At 45.9% G+C, this 19,386-nt stretch overlaps 8 non-coding genes across 8 annotated transcripts; all 8 read left to right on the top strand.

Annotated features, from left to right (window-relative positions):
- Positions 1–1,863: 1,863 nt before the first annotated feature.
- On the top strand, positions 1,864–2,054 carry LOC130318789 (U2 spliceosomal RNA). The gene has a single exon (XR_008865244.1). It is a non-coding gene; the product is annotated as a U2 spliceosomal RNA (small nuclear RNA).
- Positions 2,055–4,162: 2,108 nt separating this feature from the next.
- On the top strand, positions 4,163–4,353 carry LOC130318790 (U2 spliceosomal RNA). Its single transcript, XR_008865245.1, has one exon. It is a non-coding gene; the product is annotated as a U2 spliceosomal RNA (small nuclear RNA).
- Positions 4,354–6,462: 2,109 nt separating this feature from the next.
- LOC130318791 (U2 spliceosomal RNA) lies at positions 6,463–6,653 on the top strand. Its single transcript, XR_008865246.1, has one exon. It is a non-coding gene; the product is annotated as a U2 spliceosomal RNA (small nuclear RNA).
- A 2,101-nt stretch (positions 6,654–8,754) lies between these two features.
- Positions 8,755–8,945, top strand: LOC130318792 (U2 spliceosomal RNA). Its single transcript, XR_008865247.1, has one exon. It is a non-coding gene; the product is annotated as a U2 spliceosomal RNA (small nuclear RNA).
- A 2,108-nt stretch (positions 8,946–11,053) lies between these two features.
- On the top strand, positions 11,054–11,244 carry LOC130318793 (U2 spliceosomal RNA). Its single transcript, XR_008865248.1, has one exon. It is a non-coding gene; the product is annotated as a U2 spliceosomal RNA (small nuclear RNA).
- A 2,111-nt stretch (positions 11,245–13,355) lies between these two features.
- LOC130318794 (U2 spliceosomal RNA) lies at positions 13,356–13,546 on the top strand. Its single transcript, XR_008865249.1, has one exon. It is a non-coding gene; the product is annotated as a U2 spliceosomal RNA (small nuclear RNA).
- Positions 13,547–15,653: 2,107 nt separating this feature from the next.
- On the top strand, positions 15,654–15,844 carry LOC130318795 (U2 spliceosomal RNA). The gene has a single exon (XR_008865250.1). It is a non-coding gene; the product is annotated as a U2 spliceosomal RNA (small nuclear RNA).
- A 2,107-nt stretch (positions 15,845–17,951) lies between these two features.
- On the top strand, positions 17,952–18,142 carry LOC130318798 (U2 spliceosomal RNA). The gene has a single exon (XR_008865252.1). It is a non-coding gene; the product is annotated as a U2 spliceosomal RNA (small nuclear RNA).
- The last annotated feature ends 1,244 nt before the right edge of the window (positions 18,143–19,386 follow it).

Genomic DNA, 19,386 nt, shown 5'->3' on the forward strand with positions numbered 1-19,386 from the left:
GCACACCTGTGCAGGTAGGGCATGACATGATAGGCAGCTGCCTTGATAGCGGGTGGGTGCTGAATGTTCCTAATTGACAAAATAAGATTAATGCTTATGAAGAAATATAAAATCTCATCCCTTCCCCAATATCGCGCCACACCCCTACCCCTTAATTCCCTGGTTGAACTTGATGGACATATGTCTTTTTTCGACCGTACTAACTATGTAACTATGTAACATAACATGGGGGGGGGGGGGGGGGTCTCCTGGCTGTTCACACAGGTGTGTCATTGCTGTACATTGACCATGCATTGCTTCTGTGGTATTGCAAAGGCAAAGACAAATGCTTCCAGCCATCCATTGCACTAATGGATTGGTCATCAGCTGGCTGTCTATGTCCCGCATCAATATAGACCAAAGTACAGAGGGTTAGGCTATGCTATTGTGCACCTACCTGATGCATCAGAAGGTGCGAGGCCCTTGCTAAATTCTGTGCACAGACTTTGAGATCTATGCTTTAGACTGTATCTAAACCTGCTCCAACATGGACTGACATTCTGGCCTACTTTCAGCCGATGCGACTTGTCTGTCGCTGAACAGTCGCTTTTTATGTATTCAGCACCTATGTATAATGTTGTAAAAATGCTCTAGAAGCTAAAGTCGCAGAAATGTCGCACATATTTGGCCTGCAACTTTCTGTGCGACAAATTCAGACAGGAAAAATCAGTATAAATCCTTAGAAAATTATCCCCCAGTGTCTCCATCTGCTGGCGGTATTGAATAAGCATTGCTGCACTGATGGGGTATGCATTAGACGAAAAAAAAGAAGAAAAAGAAGAATAATACGCCCAGAAAAGAGGCGAAAAGGAGAAAAACGTAAAAAAACGTGAAAAAAAAGTAAGAGGAAGAGAAGGGAAAAAAAGGTGGAAATGGGTTTAAAAGTGATTTCGGCGGAGAAAATATATATATATATATATATATATATATATATATATATATATATATATACGCGCACACACACACATATATATAAACGTATTCTCCGTTGAGATATTGCAGCCGCTGCTGTGTCCAGGCCCAGGAGCCTTAGCACTGTGCTATGATGTCACTCAATACCACTGACATCACTAGGTGTAAACAACATCTCTCCTTTGCTGTGTATGTGACTATGGAGCTGTTTGGTGATGTCGTCTATTACGGCCTTCATAGAAGCAACAGGAGATTGTTGCATCCATCTAGAACCCTCAGAACTACAGTGCTATGATGTCACTCACTTCCACAGGCCTTGCAGAGTGTAAACAACAACAACCCAGCTTTGTTGTGTATGTAACCATAGGGATTTGTGATGTCACCTAGAACCTTCACAGCAGCGACAGCTTTATGAGGAGCATCAGCACTGCTCTGCCTGAGCAGAACCATCACCGCCATAGGTTGTCAAATAACCCGGATTTAACCCACACAGGTAAGTCCAATGGGGTGCAGGCATGTCCTCTATGCTTACAGCTTCCCGTGGGTGTTGGTTTGATACCGTTTGGGGACAGCCAAGGAGGCATCTGCAGGCAACAAAGGTAGGTGTGTGCTTGTGTGTGTGTTTCCTATGCAGATCCTAAGCCCAGTGTCACATGCAAGTAGGAGGAGTAAGAAGGGTTCCTGGCAAATCCGGGTTATGGATTGCATTTAAAAAGGCCCCGTGGGAGTGCAATGGGCCCCTGTCTTGCTGCTTAGCAATAATGGTATGGGTTTAGGTTCTGCTGTGTGTACTGGTGGTTGACTGCCCCCCAGCCCAGAGTGTGCATGGAAAATTGTCTGGCAGCCTCCCTGACAGCAAGCAGTGATAGTGCCCATGAAGGGGACCTTGTTGGGCCCGCCCCTTTCACGGTTATCGCTTCTCGGCCTTTTGGCTAAGATCAAGTGTAGTATCTGTTCTTATCAGTTTAATATCTGATACGTCCCCTATCTGGGGACCATATATTAAATGGATTTTTGAGAACGGGGGCTGATTTCGAAGCTTGCTTCCGTCGCCCTATGCATTGACCCGATATGGCAGTATCTTCGGGTACAGTGCACCACCCCCTTACAGGGTTAAAAAGAAAGATTCCTACTTTCATTGCTACCTGCTTGCTTGCTGGCTAGCCAGCTAGCCAGCCCTGTGGGCCTTGCTGCTGCTGCTTCTGCAGCCAAAAAACAAAAGGTGGTGCTGCTGCTGCTGCTTCTGCTGCTTCTGCTTCTGCTTGTGTCTGGCCGCTGTTGGAGCGTCCAGGCACAGGACTTCTGCTGCTGCTGACTAAATGGCCTCCTTAATTGGATCATTTGAGTAGCCAGCACACCTGTGCAGGTAGGGCATGACATGATAGGCAGCTGCCTTGATAGCGGGTGGGTGCTGAATGTTCCTAATTGACAAAATAAGATTAATGCTTATGAAGAAATATAAAATCTCATCCCTTCCCCAATATCGCGCCACACCCCTACCCCTTAATTCCCTGGTTGAACTTGATGGACATATGTCTTTTTTCGACCGTACTAACTATGTAACTATGTAACATAACATGGGGGGGGGGGGGGGGGGTCTCCTGGCTGTTCACACAGGTGTGTCATTGCTGTACATTGACCATGCATTGCTTCTGTGGTATTGCAAAGGCAAAGACAAATGCTTCCAGCCATCCATTGCACTAATGGATTGGTCATCAGCTGGCTGTCTATGTCCCGCATCAATATAGACCAAAGTACAGAGGGTTAGGCTATGCTATTGTGCACCTACCTGATGCATCAGAAGGTGCGAGGCCCTTGCTAAATTCTGTGCACAGACTTTGAGATCTATGCTTTAGACTGTATCTAAACCTGCTCCAACATGGACTGACATTCTGGCCTACTTTCAGCCGATGCGACTTGTCTGTCGCTGAACAGTCGCTTTTTATGTATTCAGCACCTATGTATAATGTTGTAAAAATGCTCTAGAAGCTAAAGTCGCAGAAATGTCGCACATATTTGGCCTGCAACTTTCTGTGCGACAAATTCAGACAGGAAAAATCAGTATAAATCCTTAGAAAATTATCCCCCAGTGTCTCCATCTGCTGGCGGTATTGAATAAGCATTGCTGCACTGATGGGGTATGCATTAGACGAAAAAAAAGAAGAAAAAGAAGAATAATACGCCCAGAAAAGAGGCGAAAAGGAGAAAAACGTAAAAAAACGTGAAAAAAAAGTAAGAGGAAGAGAAGGGAAAAAAAGGTGGAAATGGGTTTAAAAGTGATTTCGGCGGAGATATATATATATATATATATATATATATATATATATATATATATATACGCGCACACACACACATATATATAAACGTATTCTCCGTTGAGATATTGCAGCCGCTGCTGTGTCCAGGCCCAGGAGCCTTAGCACTGTGCTATGATGTCACTCAATACCACTGACATCACTAGGTGTAAACAACATCTCTCCTTTGCTGTGTATGTGACTATGGAGCTGTTTGGTGATGTCGTCTATTACGGCCTTCATAGAAGCAACAGGAGATTGTTGCATCCATCTAGAACCCTCAGAACTACAGTGCTATGATGTCACTCACTTCCACAGGCCTTGCAGAGTGTAAACAACAACAACCCAGCTTTGTTGTGTATGTAACCATAGGGATTTGTGATGTCACCTAGAACCTTCACAGCAGCGACAGCTTTATGAGGAGCATCAGCACTGCTCTGCCTGAGCAGAACCATCACCGCCATAGGTTGTCAAATAACCCGGATTTAACCCACACAGGTAAGTCCAATGGGGTGCAGGCATGTCCTCTATGCTTACAGCTTCCCGTGGGTGTTGGTTTGATACCGTTTGGGGACAGCCAAGGAGGCATCTGCAGGCAACAAAGGTAGGTGTGTGCTTGTGTGTGTGTTTCCTATGCAGATCCTAAGCCCAGTGTCACATGCAAGTAGGAGGAGTAAGAAGGGTTCCTGGCAAATCCGGGTTATGGATTGCATTTAAAAAGGCCCCGTGGGAGTGCAATGGGCCCCTGTCTTGCTGCTTAGCAATAATGGTATGGGTTTAGGTTCTGCTGTGTGTACTGGTGGTTGACTGCCCCCCAGCCCAGAGTGTGCATGGAAAATTGTCTGGCAGCCTCCCTGACAGCAAGCAGTGATAGTGCCCATGAAGGGGACCTTGTTGGGCCCGCCCCTTTCACGGTTATCGCTTCTCGGCCTTTTGGCTAAGATCAAGTGTAGTATCTGTTCTTATCAGTTTAATATCTGATACGTCCCCTATCTGGGGACCATATATTAAATGGATTTTTGAGAACGGGGGCTGATTTCGAAGCTTGCTTCCGTCGCCCTATGCATTGACCCGATATGGCAGTATCTTCGGGTACAGTGCACCACCCCCTTACAGGGTTAAAAAGAAAGATTCCTACTTTCATTGCTACCTGCTTGCTTGCTGGCTAGCCAGCTAGCCAGCCCTGTGGGCCTTGCTGCTGCTGCTTCTGCAGCCAAAAAACAAAAGGTGGTGCTGCTGCTGCTGCTTCTGCTGCTTCTGCTTCTGCTTGTGTCTGGCCGCTGTTGGAGCGTCCAGGCACAGGACTTCTGCTGCTGCTGACTAAATGGCCTCCTTAATTGGATCATTTGAGTAGCCAGCACACCTGTGCAGGTAGGGCATGACATGATAGGCAGCTGCCTTGATAGCGGGTGGGTGCTGAATGTTCCTAATTGACAAAATAAGATTAATGCTTATGAAGAAATATAAAATCTCATCCCTTCCCCAATATCGCGCCACACCCCTACCCCTTAATTCCCTGGTTGAACTTGATGGACATATGTCTTTTTTCGACCGTACTAACTATGTAACTATGTAACATAACATGGGGGGGGGGGGGGGGGGTCTCCTGGCTGTTCACACAGGTGTGTCATTGCTGTACATTGACCATGCATTGCTTCTGTGGTATTGCAAAGGCAAAGACAAATGCTTCCAGCCATCCATTGCACTAATGGATTGGTCATCAGCTGGCTGTCTATGTCCCGCATCAATATAGACCAAAGTACAGAGGGTTAGGCTATGCTATTGTGCACCTACCTGATGCATCAGAAGGTGCGAGGCCCTTGCTAAATTCTGTGCACAGACTTTGAGATCTATGCTTTAGACTGTATCTAAACCTGCTCCAACATGGACTGACATTCTGGCCTACTTTCAGCCGATGCGACTTGTCTGTCGCTGAACAGTCGCTTTTTATGTATTCAGCACCTATGTATAATGTTGTAAAAATGCTCTAGAAGCTAAAGTCGCAGAAATGTCGCACATATTTGGCCTGCAACTTTCTGTGCGACAAATTCAGACAGGAAAAATCAGTATAAATCCTTAGAAAATTATCCCCCAGTGTCTCCATCTGCTGGCGGTATTGAATAAGCATTGCTGCACTGATGGGGTATGCATTAGACGAAAAAAAAGAAGAAAAAGAAGAATAATACGCCCAGAAAAGAGGCGAAAAGGAGAAAAACGTAAAAAAACGTGAAAAAAAAGTAAGAGGAAGAGAAGGGAAAAAAAGGTGGAAATGGGTTTAAAAGTGATTTCGGCGGAGAATATATATATATATATATATATATATATATATATATATATATATATACGCGCACACACACACATATATATAAACGTATTCTCCGTTGAGATATTGCAGCCGCTGCTGTGTCCAGGCCCAGGAGCCTTAGCACTGTGCTATGATGTCACTCAATACCACTGACATCACTAGGTGTAAACAACATCTCTCCTTTGCTGTGTATGTGACTATGGAGCTGTTTGGTGATGTCGTCTATTACGGCCTTCATAGAAGCAACAGGAGATTGTTGCATCCATCTAGAACCCTCAGAACTACAGTGCTATGATGTCACTCACTTCCACAGGCCTTGCAGAGTGTAAACAACAACAACCCAGCTTTGTTGTGTATGTAACCATAGGGATTTGTGATGTCACCTAGAACCTTCACAGCAGCGACAGCTTTATGAGGAGCATCAGCACTGCTCTGCCTGAGCAGAACCATCACCGCCATAGGTTGTCAAATAACCCGGATTTAACCCACACAGGTAAGTCCAATGGGGTGCAGGCATGTCCTCTATGCTTACAGCTTCCCGTGGGTGTTGGTTTGATACCGTTTGGGGACAGCCAAGGAGGCATCTGCAGGCAACAAAGGTAGGTGTGTGCTTGTGTGTGTGTTTCCTATGCAGATCCTAAGCCCAGTGTCACATGCAAGTAGGAGGAGTAAGAAGGGTTCCTGGCAAATCCGGGTTATGGATTGCATTTAAAAAGGCCCCGTGGGAGTGCAATGGGCCCCTGTCTTGCTGCTTAGCAATAATGGTATGGGTTTAGGTTCTGCTGTGTGTACTGGTGGTTGACTGCCCCCCAGCCCAGAGTGTGCATGGAAAATTGTCTGGCAGCCTCCCTGACAGCAAGCAGTGATAGTGCCCATGAAGGGGACCTTGTTGGGCCCGCCCCTTTCACGGTTATCGCTTCTCGGCCTTTTGGCTAAGATCAAGTGTAGTATCTGTTCTTATCAGTTTAATATCTGATACGTCCCCTATCTGGGGACCATATATTAAATGGATTTTTGAGAACGGGGGCTGATTTCGAAGCTTGCTTCCGTCGCCCTATGCATTGACCCGATATGGCAGTATCTTCGGGTACAGTGCACCACCCCCTTACAGGGTTAAAAAGAAAGATTCCTACTTTCATTGCTACCTGCTTGCTTGCTGGCTAGCCAGCTAGCCAGCCCTGTGGGCCTTGCTGCTGCTGCTTCTGCAGCCAAAAAACAAAAGGTGGTGCTGCTGCTGCTGCTTCTGCTGCTTCTGCTTGTGTCTGGCCGCTGTTGGAGCGTCCAGGCACAGGACTTCTGCTGCTGCTGACTAAATGGCCTCCTTAATTGGATCATTTGAGTAGCCAGCACACCTGTGCAGGTAGGGCATGACATGATAGGCAGCTGCCTTGATAGCGGGTGGGTGCTGAATGTTCCTAATTGACAAAATAAGATTAATGCTTATGAAGAAATATAAAATCTCATCCCTTCCCCAATATCGCGCCACACCCCTACCCCTTAATTCCCTGGTTGAACTTGATGGACATATGTCTTTTTTCGACCGTACTAACTATGTAACTATGTAACATAACATGGGGGGGGGGGGGGGGGTCTCCTGGCTGTTCACACAGGTGTGTCATTGCTGTACATTGACCATGCATTGCTTCTGTGGTATTGCAAAGGCAAAGACAAATGCTTCCAGCCATCCATTGCACTAATGGATTGGTCATCAGCTGGCTGTCTATGTCCCGCATCAATATAGACCAAAGTACAGAGGGTTAGGCTATGCTATTGTGCACCTACCTGATGCATCAGAAGGTGCGAGGCCCTTGCTAAATTCTGTGCACAGACTTTGAGATCTATGCTTTAGACTGTATCTAAACCTGCTCCAACATGGACTGACATTCTGGCCTACTTTCAGCCGATGCGACTTGTCTGTCGCTGAACAGTCGCTTTTTATGTATTCAGCACCTATGTATAATGTTGTAAAAATGCTCTAGAAGCTAAAGTCGCAGAAATGTCGCACATATTTGGCCTGCAACTTTCTGTGCGACAAATTCAGACAGGAAAAATCAGTATAAATCCTTAGAAAATTATCCCCCAGTGTCTCCATCTGCTGGCGGTATTGAATAAGCATTGCTGCACTGATGGGGTATGCATTAGACGAAAAAAAAGAAGAAAAAGAAGAATAATACGCCCAGAAAAGAGGCGAAAAGGAGAAAAACGTAAAAAAACGTGAAAAAAAAGTAAGAGGAAGAGAAGGGAAAAAAAGGTGGAAATGGGTTTAAAAGTGATTTCGGCGGAGAAATATATATATATATATATATATATATATATATATATATATATATACGCGCACACACACACATATATATAAACGTATTCTCCGTTGAGATATTGCAGCCGCTGCTGTGTCCAGGCCCAGGAGCCTTAGCACTGTGCTATGATGTCACTCAATACCACTGACATCACTAGGTGTAAACAACATCTCTCCTTTGCTGTGTATGTGACTATGGAGCTGTTTGGTGATGTCGTCTATTACGGCCTTCATAGAAGCAACAGGAGATTGTTGCATCCATCTAGAACCCTCAGAACTACAGTGCTATGATGTCACTCACTTCCACAGGCCTTGCAGAGTGTAAACAACAACAACCCAGCTTTGTTGTGTATGTAACCATAGGGATTTGTGATGTCACCTAGAACCTTCACAGCAGCGACAGCTTTATGAGGAGCATCAGCACTGCTCTGCCTGAGCAGAACCATCACCGCCATAGGTTGTCAAATAACCCGGATTTAACCCACACAGGTAAGTCCAATGGGGTGCAGGCATGTCCTCTATGCTTACAGCTTCCCGTGGGTGTTGGTTTGATACCGTTTGGGGACAGCCAAGGAGGCATCTGCAGGCAACAAAGGTAGGTGTGTGCTTGTGTGTGTGTTTCCTATGCAGATCCTAAGCCCAGTGTCACATGCAAGTAGGAGGAGTAAGAAGGGTTCCTGGCAAATCCGGGTTATGGATTGCATTTAAAAAGGCCCCGTGGGAGTGCAATGGGCCCCTGTCTTGCTGCTTAGCAATAATGGTATGGGTTTAGGTTCTGCTGTGTGTACTGGTGGTTGACTGCCCCCCAGCCCAGAGTGTGCATGGAAAATTGTCTGGCAGCCTCCCTGACAGCAAGCAGTGATAGTGCCCATGAAGGGGACCTTGTTGGGCCCGCCCCTTTCACGGTTATCGCTTCTCGGCCTTTTGGCTAAGATCAAGTGTAGTATCTGTTCTTATCAGTTTAATATCTGATACGTCCCCTATCTGGGGACCATATATTAAATGGATTTTTGAGAACGGGGGCTGATTTCGAAGCTTGCTTCCGTCGCCCTATGCATTGACCCGATATGGCAGTATCTTCGGGTACAGTGCACCACCCCCTTACAGGGTTAAAAAGAAAGATTCCTACTTTCATTGCTACCTGCTTGCTTGCTGGCTAGCCAGCTAGCCAGCCCTGTGGGCCTTGCTGCTGCTGCTTCTGCAGCCAAAAAACAAAAGGTGGTGCTGCTGCTGCTGCTTCTGCTGCTTCTGCTTCTGCTTGTGTCTGGCCGCTGTTGGAGCGTCCAGGCACAGGACTTCTGCTGCTGCTGACTAAATGGCCTCCTTAATTGGATCATTTGAGTAGCCAGCACACCTGTGCAGGTAGGGCATGACATGATAGGCAGCTGCCTTGATAGCGGGTGGGTGCTGAATGTTCCTAATTGACAAAATAAGATTAATGCTTATGAAGAAATATAAAATCTCATCCCTTCCCCAATATCGCGCCACACCCCTACCCCTTAATTCCCTGGTTGAACTTGATGGACATATGTCTTTTTTCGACCGTACTAACTATGTAACTATGTAACATAACATGGGGGGGGGGGGGGGGGGTCTCCTGGCTGTTCACACAGGTGTGTCATTGCTGTACATTGACCATGCATTGCTTCTGTGGTATTGCAAAGGCAAAGACAAATGCTTCCAGCCATCCATTGCACTAATGGATTGGTCATCAGCTGGCTGTCTATGTCCCGCATCAATATAGACCAAAGTACAGAGGGTTAGGCTATGCTATTGTGCACCTACCTGATGCATCAGAAGGTGCGAGGCCCTTGCTAAATTCTGTGCACAGACTTTGAGATCTATGCTTTAGACTGTATCTAAACCTGCTCCAACATGGACTGACATTCTGGCCTACTTTCAGCCGATGCGACTTGTCTGTCGCTGAACAGTCGCTTTTTATGTATTCAGCACCTATGTATAATGTTGTAAAAATGCTCTAGAAGCTAAAGTCGCAGAAATGTCGCACATATTTGGCCTGCAACTTTCTGTGCGACAAATTCAGACAGGAAAAATCAGTATAAATCCTTAGAAAATTATCCCCCAGTGTCTCCATCTGCTGGCGGTATTGAATAAGCATTGCTGCACTGATGGGGTATGCATTAGACGAAAAAAAAGAAGAAAAAGAAGAATAATACGCCCAGAAAAGAGGCGAAAAGGAGAAAAACGTAAAAAAACGTGAAAAAAAAGTAAGAGGAAGAGAAGGGAAAAAAAGGTGGAAATGGGTTTAAAAGTGATTTCGGCGGAGAAATATATATATATATATATATATATATATATATATATATATATATACGCGCACACACACACATATATATAAACGTATTCTCCGTTGAGATATTGCAGCCGCTGCTGTGTCCAGGCCCAGGAGCCTTAGCACTGTGCTATGATGTCACTCAATACCACTGACATCACTAGGTGTAAACAACATCTCTCCTTTGCTGTGTATGTGACTATGGAGCTGTTTGGTGATGTCGTCTATTACGGCCTTCATAGAAGCAACAGGAGATTGTTGCATCCATCTAGAACCCTCAGAACTACAGTGCTATGATGTCACTCACTTCCACAGGCCTTGCAGAGTGTAAACAACAACAACCCAGCTTTGTTGTGTATGTAACCATAGGGATTTGTGATGTCACCTAGAACCTTCACAGCAGCGACAGCTTTATGAGGAGCATCAGCACTGCTCTGCCTGAGCAGAACCATCACCGCCATAGGTTGTCAAATAACCCGGATTTAACCCACACAGGTAAGTCCAATGGGGTGCAGGCATGTCCTCTATGCTTACAGCTTCCCGTGGGTGTTGGTTTGATACCGTTTGGGGACAGCCAAGGAGGCATCTGCAGGCAACAAAGGTAGGTGTGTGCTTGTGTGTGTGTTTCCTATGCAGATCCTAAGCCCAGTGTCACATGCAAGTAGGAGGAGTAAGAAGGGTTCCTGGCAAATCCGGGTTATGGATTGCATTTAAAAAGGCCCCGTGGGAGTGCAATGGGCCCCTGTCTTGCTGCTTAGCAATAATGGTATGGGTTTAGGTTCTGCTGTGTGTACTGGTGGTTGACTGCCCCCCAGCCCAGAGTGTGCATGGAAAATTGTCTGGCAGCCTCCCTGACAGCAAGCAGTGATAGTGCCCATGAAGGGGACCTTGTTGGGCCCGCCCCTTTCACGGTTATCGCTTCTCGGCCTTTTGGCTAAGATCAAGTGTAGTATCTGTTCTTATCAGTTTAATATCTGATACGTCCCCTATCTGGGGACCATATATTAAATGGATTTTTGAGAACGGGGGCTGATTTCGAAGCTTGCTTCCGTCGCCCTATGCATTGACCCGATATGGCAGTATCTTCGGGTACAGTGCACCACCCCCTTACAGGGTTAAAAAGAAAGATTCCTACTTTCATTGCTACCTGCTTGCTTGCTGGCTAGCCAGCTAGCCAGCCCTGTGGGCCTTGCTGCTGCTGCTTCTGCAGCCAAAAAACAAAAGGTGGTGCTGCTGCTGCTGCTTCTGCTGCTTCTGCTTCTGCTTGTGTCTGGCCGCTGTTGGAGCGTCCAGGCACAGGACTTCTGCTGCTGCTGACTAAATGGCCTCCTTAATTGGATCATTTGAGTAGCCAGCACACCTGTGCAGGTAGGGCATGACATGATAGGCAGCTGCCTTGATAGCGGGTGGGTGCTGAATGTTCCTAATTGACAAAATAAGATTAATGCTTATGAAGAAATATAAAATCTCATCCCTTCCCCAATATCGCGCCACACCCCTACCCCTTAATTCCCTGGTTGAACTTGATGGACATATGTCTTTTTTCGACCGTACTAACTATGTAACTATGTAACATAACATGGGGGGGGGGGGGGGGGTCTCCTGGCTGTTCACACAGGTGTGTCATTGCTGTACATTGACCATGCATTGCTTCTGTGGTATTGCAAAGGCAAAGACAAATGCTTCCAGCCATCCATTGCACTAATGGATTGGTCATCAGCTGGCTGTCTATGTCCCGCATCAATATAGACCAAAGTACAGAGGGTTAGGCTATGCTATTGTGCACCTACCTGATGCATCAGAAGGTGCGAGGCCCTTGCTAAATTCTGTGCACAGACTTTGAGATCTATGCTTTAGACTGTATCTAAACCTGCTCCAACATGGACTGACATTCTGGCCTACTTTCAGCCGATGCGACTTGTCTGTCGCTGAACAGTCGCTTTTTATGTATTCAGCACCTATGTATAATGTTGTAAAAATGCTCTAGAAGCTAAAGTCGCAGAAATGTCGCACATATTTGGCCTGCAACTTTCTGTGCGACAAATTCAGACAGGAAAAATCAGTATAAATCCTTAGAAAATTATCCCCCAGTGTCTCCATCTGCTGGCGGTATTGAATAAGCATTGCTGCACTGATGGGGTATGCATTAGACGAAAAAAAAGAAGAAAAAGAAGAATAATACGCCCAGAAAAGAGGCGAAAAGGAGAAAAACGTAAAAAAACGTGAAAAAAAAGTAAGAGGAAGAGAAGGGAAAAAAAGGTGGAAATGGGTTTAAAAGTGATTTCGGCGGAGAAATATATATATATATATATATATATATATATATATATATATATATATATACGCGCACACACACACATATATATAAACGTATTCTCCGTTGAGATATTGCAGCCGCTGCTGTGTCCAGGCCCAGGAGCCTTAGCACTGTGCTATGATGTCACTCAATACCACTGACATCACTAGGTGTAAACAACATCTCTCCTTTGCTGTGTATGTGACTATGGAGCTGTTTGGTGATGTCGTCTATTACGGCCTTCATAGAAGCAACAGGAGATTGTTGCATCCATCTAGAACCCTCAGAACTACAGTGCTATGATGTCACTCACTTCCACAGGCCTTGCAGAGTGTAAACAACAACAACCCAGCTTTGTTGTGTATGTAACCATAGGGATTTGTGATGTCACCTAGAACCTTCACAGCAGCGACAGCTTTATGAGGAGCATCAGCACTGCTCTGCCTGAGCAGAACCATCACCGCCATAGGTTGTCAAATAACCCGGATTTAACCCACACAGGTAAGTCCAATGGGGTGCAGGCATGTCCTCTATGCTTACAGCTTCCCGTGGGTGTTGGTTTGATACCGTTTGGGGACAGCCAAGGAGGCATCTGCAGGCAACAAAGGTAGGTGTGTGCTTGTGTGTGTGTTTCCTATGCAGATCCTAAGCCCAGTGTCACATGCAAGTAGGAGGAGTAAGAAGGGTTCCTGGCAAATCCGGGTTATGGATTGCATTTAAAAAGGCCCCGTGGGAGTGCAATGGGCCCCTGTCTTGCTGCTTAGCAATAATGGTATGGGTTTAGGTTCTGCTGTGTGTACTGGTGGTTGACTGCCCCCCAGCCCAGAGTGTGCATGGAAAATTGTCTGGCAGCCTCCCTGACAGCAAGCAGTGATAGTGCCCATGAAGGGGACCTTGTTGGGCCCGCCCCTTTCACGGTTATCGCTTCTCGGCCTTTTGGCTAAGATCAAGTGTAGTATCTGTTCTTATCAGTTTAATATCTGATACGTCCCCTATCTGGGGACCATATATTAAATGGATTTTTGAGAACGGGGGCTGATTTCGAAGCTTGCTTCCGTCGCCCTATGCATTGACCCGATATGGCAGTATCTTCGGGTACAGTGCACCACCCCCTTACAGGGTTAAAAAGAAAGATTCCTACTTTCATTGCTACCTGCTTGCTTGCTGGCTAGCCAGCTAGCCAGCCCTGTGGGCCTTGCTGCTGCTGCTTCTGCAGCCAAAAAACAAAAGGTGGTGCTGCTGCTGCTGCTTCTGCTGCTTCTGCTTCTGCTTGTGTCTGGCCGCTGTTGGAGCGTCCAGGCACAGGACTTCTGCTGCTGCTGACTAAATGGCCTCCTTAATTGGATCATTTGAGTAGCCAGCACACCTGTGCAGGTAGGGCATGACATGATAGGCAGCTGCCTTGATAGCGGGTGGGTGCTGAATGTTCCTAATTGACAAAATAAGATTAATGCTTATGAAGAAATATAAAATCTCATCCCTTCCCCAATATCGCGCCACACCCCTACCCCTTAATTCCCTGGTTGAACTTGATGGACATATGTCTTTTTTCGACCGTACTAACTATGTAACTATGTAACATAACATGGGGGGGGGGGGGGGGGTCTCCTGGCTGTTCACACAGGTGTGTCATTGCTGTACATTGACCATGCATTGCTTCTGTGGTATTGCAAAGGCAAAGACAAATGCTTCCAGCCATCCATTGCACTAATGGATTGGTCATCAGCTGGCTGTCTATGTCCCGCATCAATATAGACCAAAGTACAGAGGGTTAGGCTATGCTATTGTGCACCTACCTGATGCATCAGAAGGTGCGAGGCCCTTGCTAAATTCTGTGCACAGACTTTGAGATCTATGCTTTAGACTGTATCTAAACCTGCTCCAACATGGACTGACATTCTGGCCTACTTTCAGCCGATGCGACTTGTCTGTCGCTGAACAGTCGCTTTTTATGTATTCAGCACCTATGTATAATGTTGTAAAAATGCTCTAGAAGCTAAAGTCGCAGAAATGTCGCACATATTTGGCCTGCAACTTTCTGTGCGACAAATTCAGACAGGAAAAATCAGTATAAATCCTTAGAAAATTATCCCCCAGTGTCTCCATCTGCTGGCGGTATTGAATAAGCATTGCTGCACTGATGGGGTATGCATTAGACGAAAAAAAAGAAGAAAAAGAAGAATAATACGCCCAGAAAAGAGGCGAAAAGGAGAAAAACGTAAAAAAACGTGAAAAAAAAGTAAGAGGAAGAGAAGGGAAAAAAAGGTGGAAATGGGTTTAAAAGTGATTTCGGCGGAGAAATATATATATATATATATATATATATATATATATATATATATATACGCGCACACACACACATATATATAAACGTATTCTCCGTTGAGATATTGCAGCCGCTGCTGTGTCCAGGCCCAGGAGCCTTAGCACTGTGCTATGATGTCACTCAATACCACTGACATCACTAGGTGTAAACAACATCTCTCCTTTGCTGTGTATGTGACTATGGAGCTGTTTGGTGATGTCGTCTATTACGGCCTTCATAGAAGCAACAGGAGATTGTTGCATCCATCTAGAACCCTCAGAACTACAGTGCTATGATGTCACTCACTTCCACAGGCCTTGCAGAGTGTAAACAACAACAACCCAGCTTTGTTGTGTATGTAACCATAGGGATTTGTGATGTCACCTAGAACCTTCACAGCAGCGACAGCTTTATGAGGAGCATCAGCACTGCTCTGCCTGAGCAGAACCATCACCGCCATAGGTTGTCAAATAACCCGGATTTAACCCACACAGGTAAGTCCAATGGGGTGCAGGCATGTCCTCTATGCTTACAGCTTCCCGTGGGTGTTGGTTTGATACCGTTTGGGGACAGCCAAGGAGGCATCTGCAGGCAACAAAGGTAGGTGTGTGCTTGTGTGTGTGTTTCCTATGCAGATCCTAAGCCCAGTGTCACATGCAAGTAGGAGGAGTAAGAAGGGTTCCTGGCAAATCCGGGTTATGGATTGCATTTAAAAAGGCCCCGTGGGAGTGCAATGGGCCCCTGTCTTGCTGCTTAGCAATAATGGTATGGGTTTAGGTTCTGCTGTGTGTACTGGTGGTTGACTGCCCCCCAGCCCAGAGTGTGCATGGAAAATTGTCTGGCAGCCTCCCTGACAGCAAGCAGTGATAGTGCCCATGAAGGGGACCTTGTTGGGCCCGCCCCTTTCACGGTTATCGCTTCTCGGCCTTTTGGCTAAGATCAAGTGTAGTATCTGTTCTTATCAGTTTAATATCTGATACGTCCCCTATCTGGGGACCATATATTAAATGGATTTTTGAGAACGGGGGCTGATTTCGAAGCTTGCTTCCGTCGCCCTATGCATTGACCCGATATGGCAGTATCTTCGGGTACAGTGCACCACCCCCTTACAGGGTTAAAAAGAAAGATTCCTACTTTCATTGCTACCTGCTTGCTTGCTGGCTAGCCAGCTAGCCAGCCCTGTGGGCCTTGCTGCTGCTGCTTCTGCAGCCAAAAAACAAAAGGTGGTGCTGCTGCTGCTGCTTCTGCTGCTTCTGCTTCTGCTTGTGTCTGGCCGCTGTTGGAGCGTCCAGGCACAGGACTTCTGCTGCTGCTGACTAAATGGCCTCCTTAATTGGATCATTTGAGTAGCCAGCACACCTGTGCAGGTAGGGCATGACATGATAGGCAGCTGCCTTGATAGCGGGTGGGTGCTGAATGTTCCTAATTGACAAAATAAGATTAATGCTTATGAAGAAATATAAAATCTCATCCCTTCCCCAATATCGCGCCACACCCCTACCCCTTAATTCCCTGGTTGAACTTGATGGACATATGTCTTTTTTCGACCGTACTAACTATGTAACTATGTAACATAACATGGGGGGGGGGGGGGGGGTCTCCTGGCTGTTCACACAGGTGTGTCATTGCTGTACATTGACCATGCATTGCTTCTGTGGTATTGCAAAGGCAAAGACAAATGCTTCCAGCCATCCATTGCACTAATGGATTGGTCATCAGCTGGCTGTCTATGTCCCGCATCAATATAGACCAAAGTACAGAGGGTTAGGCTATGCTATTGTGCACCTACCTGATGCATCAGAAGGTGCGAGGCCCTTGCTAAATTCTGTGCACAGACTTTGAGATCTATGCTTTAGACTGTATCTAAACCTGCTCCAACATGGACTGACATTCTGGCCTACTTTCAGCCGATGCGACTTGTCTGTCGCTGAACAGTCGCTTTTTATGTATTCAGCACCTATGTATAATGTTGTAAAAATGCTCTAGAAGCTAAAGTCGCAGAAATGTCGCACATATTTGGCCTGCAACTTTCTGTGCGACAAATTCAGACAGGAAAAATCAGTATAAATCCTTAGAAAATTATCCCCCAGTGTCTCCATCTGCTGGCGGTATTGAATAAGCATTGCTGCACTGATGGGGTATGCATTAGACGAAAAAAAAGAAGAAAAAGAAGAATAATACGCCCAGAAAAGAGGCGAAAAGGAGAAAAACGTAAAAAAACGTGAAAAAAAAGTAAGAGGAAGAGAAGGGAAAAAAAGGTGGAAATGGGTTTAAAAGTGATTTCGGCGGAGAAATATATATATATATATATATATATATATATATATATATATATATACGCGCACACACACACATATATATAAACGTATTCTCCGTTGAGATATTGCAGCCGCTGCTGTGTCCAGGCCCAGGAGCCTTAGCACTGTGCTATGATGTCACTCAATACCACTGACATCACTAGGTGTAAACAACATCTCTCCTTTGCTGTGTATGTGACTATGGAGCTGTTTGGTGATGTCGTCTATTACGGCCTTCATAGAAGCAACAGGAGATTGTTGCATCCATCTAGAACCCTCAGAACTACAGTGCTATGATGTCACTCACTTCCACAGGCCTTGCAGAGTGTAAACAACAACAACCCAGCTTTGTTGTGTATGTAACCATAGGGATTTGTGATGTCACCTAGAACCTTCACAGCAGCGACAGCTTTATGAGGAGCATCAGCACTGCTCTGCCTGAGCAGAACCATCACCGCCATAGGTTGTCAAATAACCCGGATTTAACCCACACAGGTAAGTCCAATGGGGTGCAGGCATGTCCTCTATGCTTACAGCTTCCCGTGGGTGTTGGTTTGATACCGTTTGGGGACAGCCAAGGAGGCATCTGCAGGCAACAAAGGTAGGTGTGTGCTTGTGTGTGTGTTTCCTATGCAGATCCTAAGCCCAGTGTCACATGCAAGTAGGAGGAGTAAGAAGGGTTCCTGGCAAATCCGGGTTATGGATTGCATTTAAAAAGGCCCCGTGGGAGTGCAATGGGCCCCTGTCTTGCTGCTTAGCAATAATGGTATGGGTTTAGGTTCTGCTGTGTGTACTGGTGGTTGACTGCCCCCCAGCCCAGAGTGTGCATGGAAAATTGTCTGGCAGCCTCCCTGACAGCAAGCAGTGATAGTGCCCATGAAGGGGACCTTGTTGGGCCCGCCCCTTTCACGGTTATCGCTTCTCGGCCTTTTGGCTAAGATCAAGTGTAGTATCTGTTCTTATCAGTTTAATATCTGATACGTCCCCTATCTGGGGACCATATATTAAATGGATTTTTGAGAACGGGGGCTGATTTCGAAGCTTGCTTCCGTCGCCCTATGCATTGACCCGATATGGCAGTATCTTCGGGTACAGTGCACCACCCCCTTACAGGGTTAAAAAGAAAGATTCCTACTTTCATTGCTACCTGCTTGCTTGCTGGCTAGCCAGCTAGCCAGCCCTGTGGGCCTTGCTGCTGCTGCTTCTGCAGCCAAAAAACAAAAGGTGGTGCTGCTGCTGCTGCTTCTGCTGCTTCTGCTTCTGCTTGTGTCTGGCCGCTGTTGGAGCGTCCAGGCACAGGACTTCTGCTGCTGCTGACTAAATGGCCTCCTTAATTGGATCATTTGAGTAGCCAGCACACCTGTGCAGGTAGGGCATGACATGATAGGCAGCTGCCTTGATAGCGGGTGGGTGCTGAATGTTCCTAATTGACAAAATAAGATTAATGCTTATGAAGAAATATAAAATCTCATCCCTTCCCCAATATCGCGCCACACCCCTACCCCTTAATTCCCTGGTTGAACTTGATGGACATATGTCTTTTTTCGACCGTACTAACTATGTAACTATGTAACATAACATGGGGGGGGGGGGGGGGTCTCCTGGCTGTTCACACAGGTGTGTCATTGCTGTACATTGACCATGCATTGCTTCTGTGGTATTGCAAAGGCAAAGACAAATGCTTCCAGCCATCCATTGCACTAATGGATTGGTCATCAGCTGGCTGTCTATGTCCCGCATCAATATAGACCAAAGTACAGAGGGTTAGGCTATGCTATTGTGCACCTACCTGATGCATCAGAAGGTGCGAGGCCCTTGCTAAATTCTGTGCACAGACTTTGAGATCTATGCTTTAGACTGTATCTAAACCTGCTCCAACATGGACTGACATTCTGGCCTACTTTCAGCCGATGCGACTTGTCTGTCGCTGAACAGTCGCTTTTTATGTATTCAGCACCTATGTATAATGTTGTAAAAATGCTCTAGAAGCTAAAGTCGCAGAAATGTCGCACATATTTGGCCTGCAACTTTCTGTGCGACAAATTCAGACAGGAAAAATCAGTATAAATCCTTAGAAAATTATCCCCCAGTGTCTCCATCTGCTGGCGGTATTGAATAAGCATTGCTGCACTGATGGGGTATGCATTAGACGAAAAAAAAGAAGAAAAAGAAGAATAATACGCCCAGAAAAGAGGCGGAAAAGGAGAAAAACGTAAAAAAACGTGAAAAAAAAGTAAGAGGAAGAGAAGGGAAAAAAAGGTGGAAATGGGTTTAAAAGTGATTTCGGCGGAGAAATATATATATATATATATATATATATATATATATATATATATATATATACGCGCA

Source organism: Hyla sarda, unplaced genomic scaffold, assembly GCF_029499605.1.
Source record: "Hyla sarda isolate aHylSar1 unplaced genomic scaffold, aHylSar1.hap1 scaffold_2074, whole genome shotgun sequence".
Taxonomy (NCBI): domain Eukaryota; kingdom Metazoa; phylum Chordata; class Amphibia; order Anura; family Hylidae; genus Hyla; species Hyla sarda.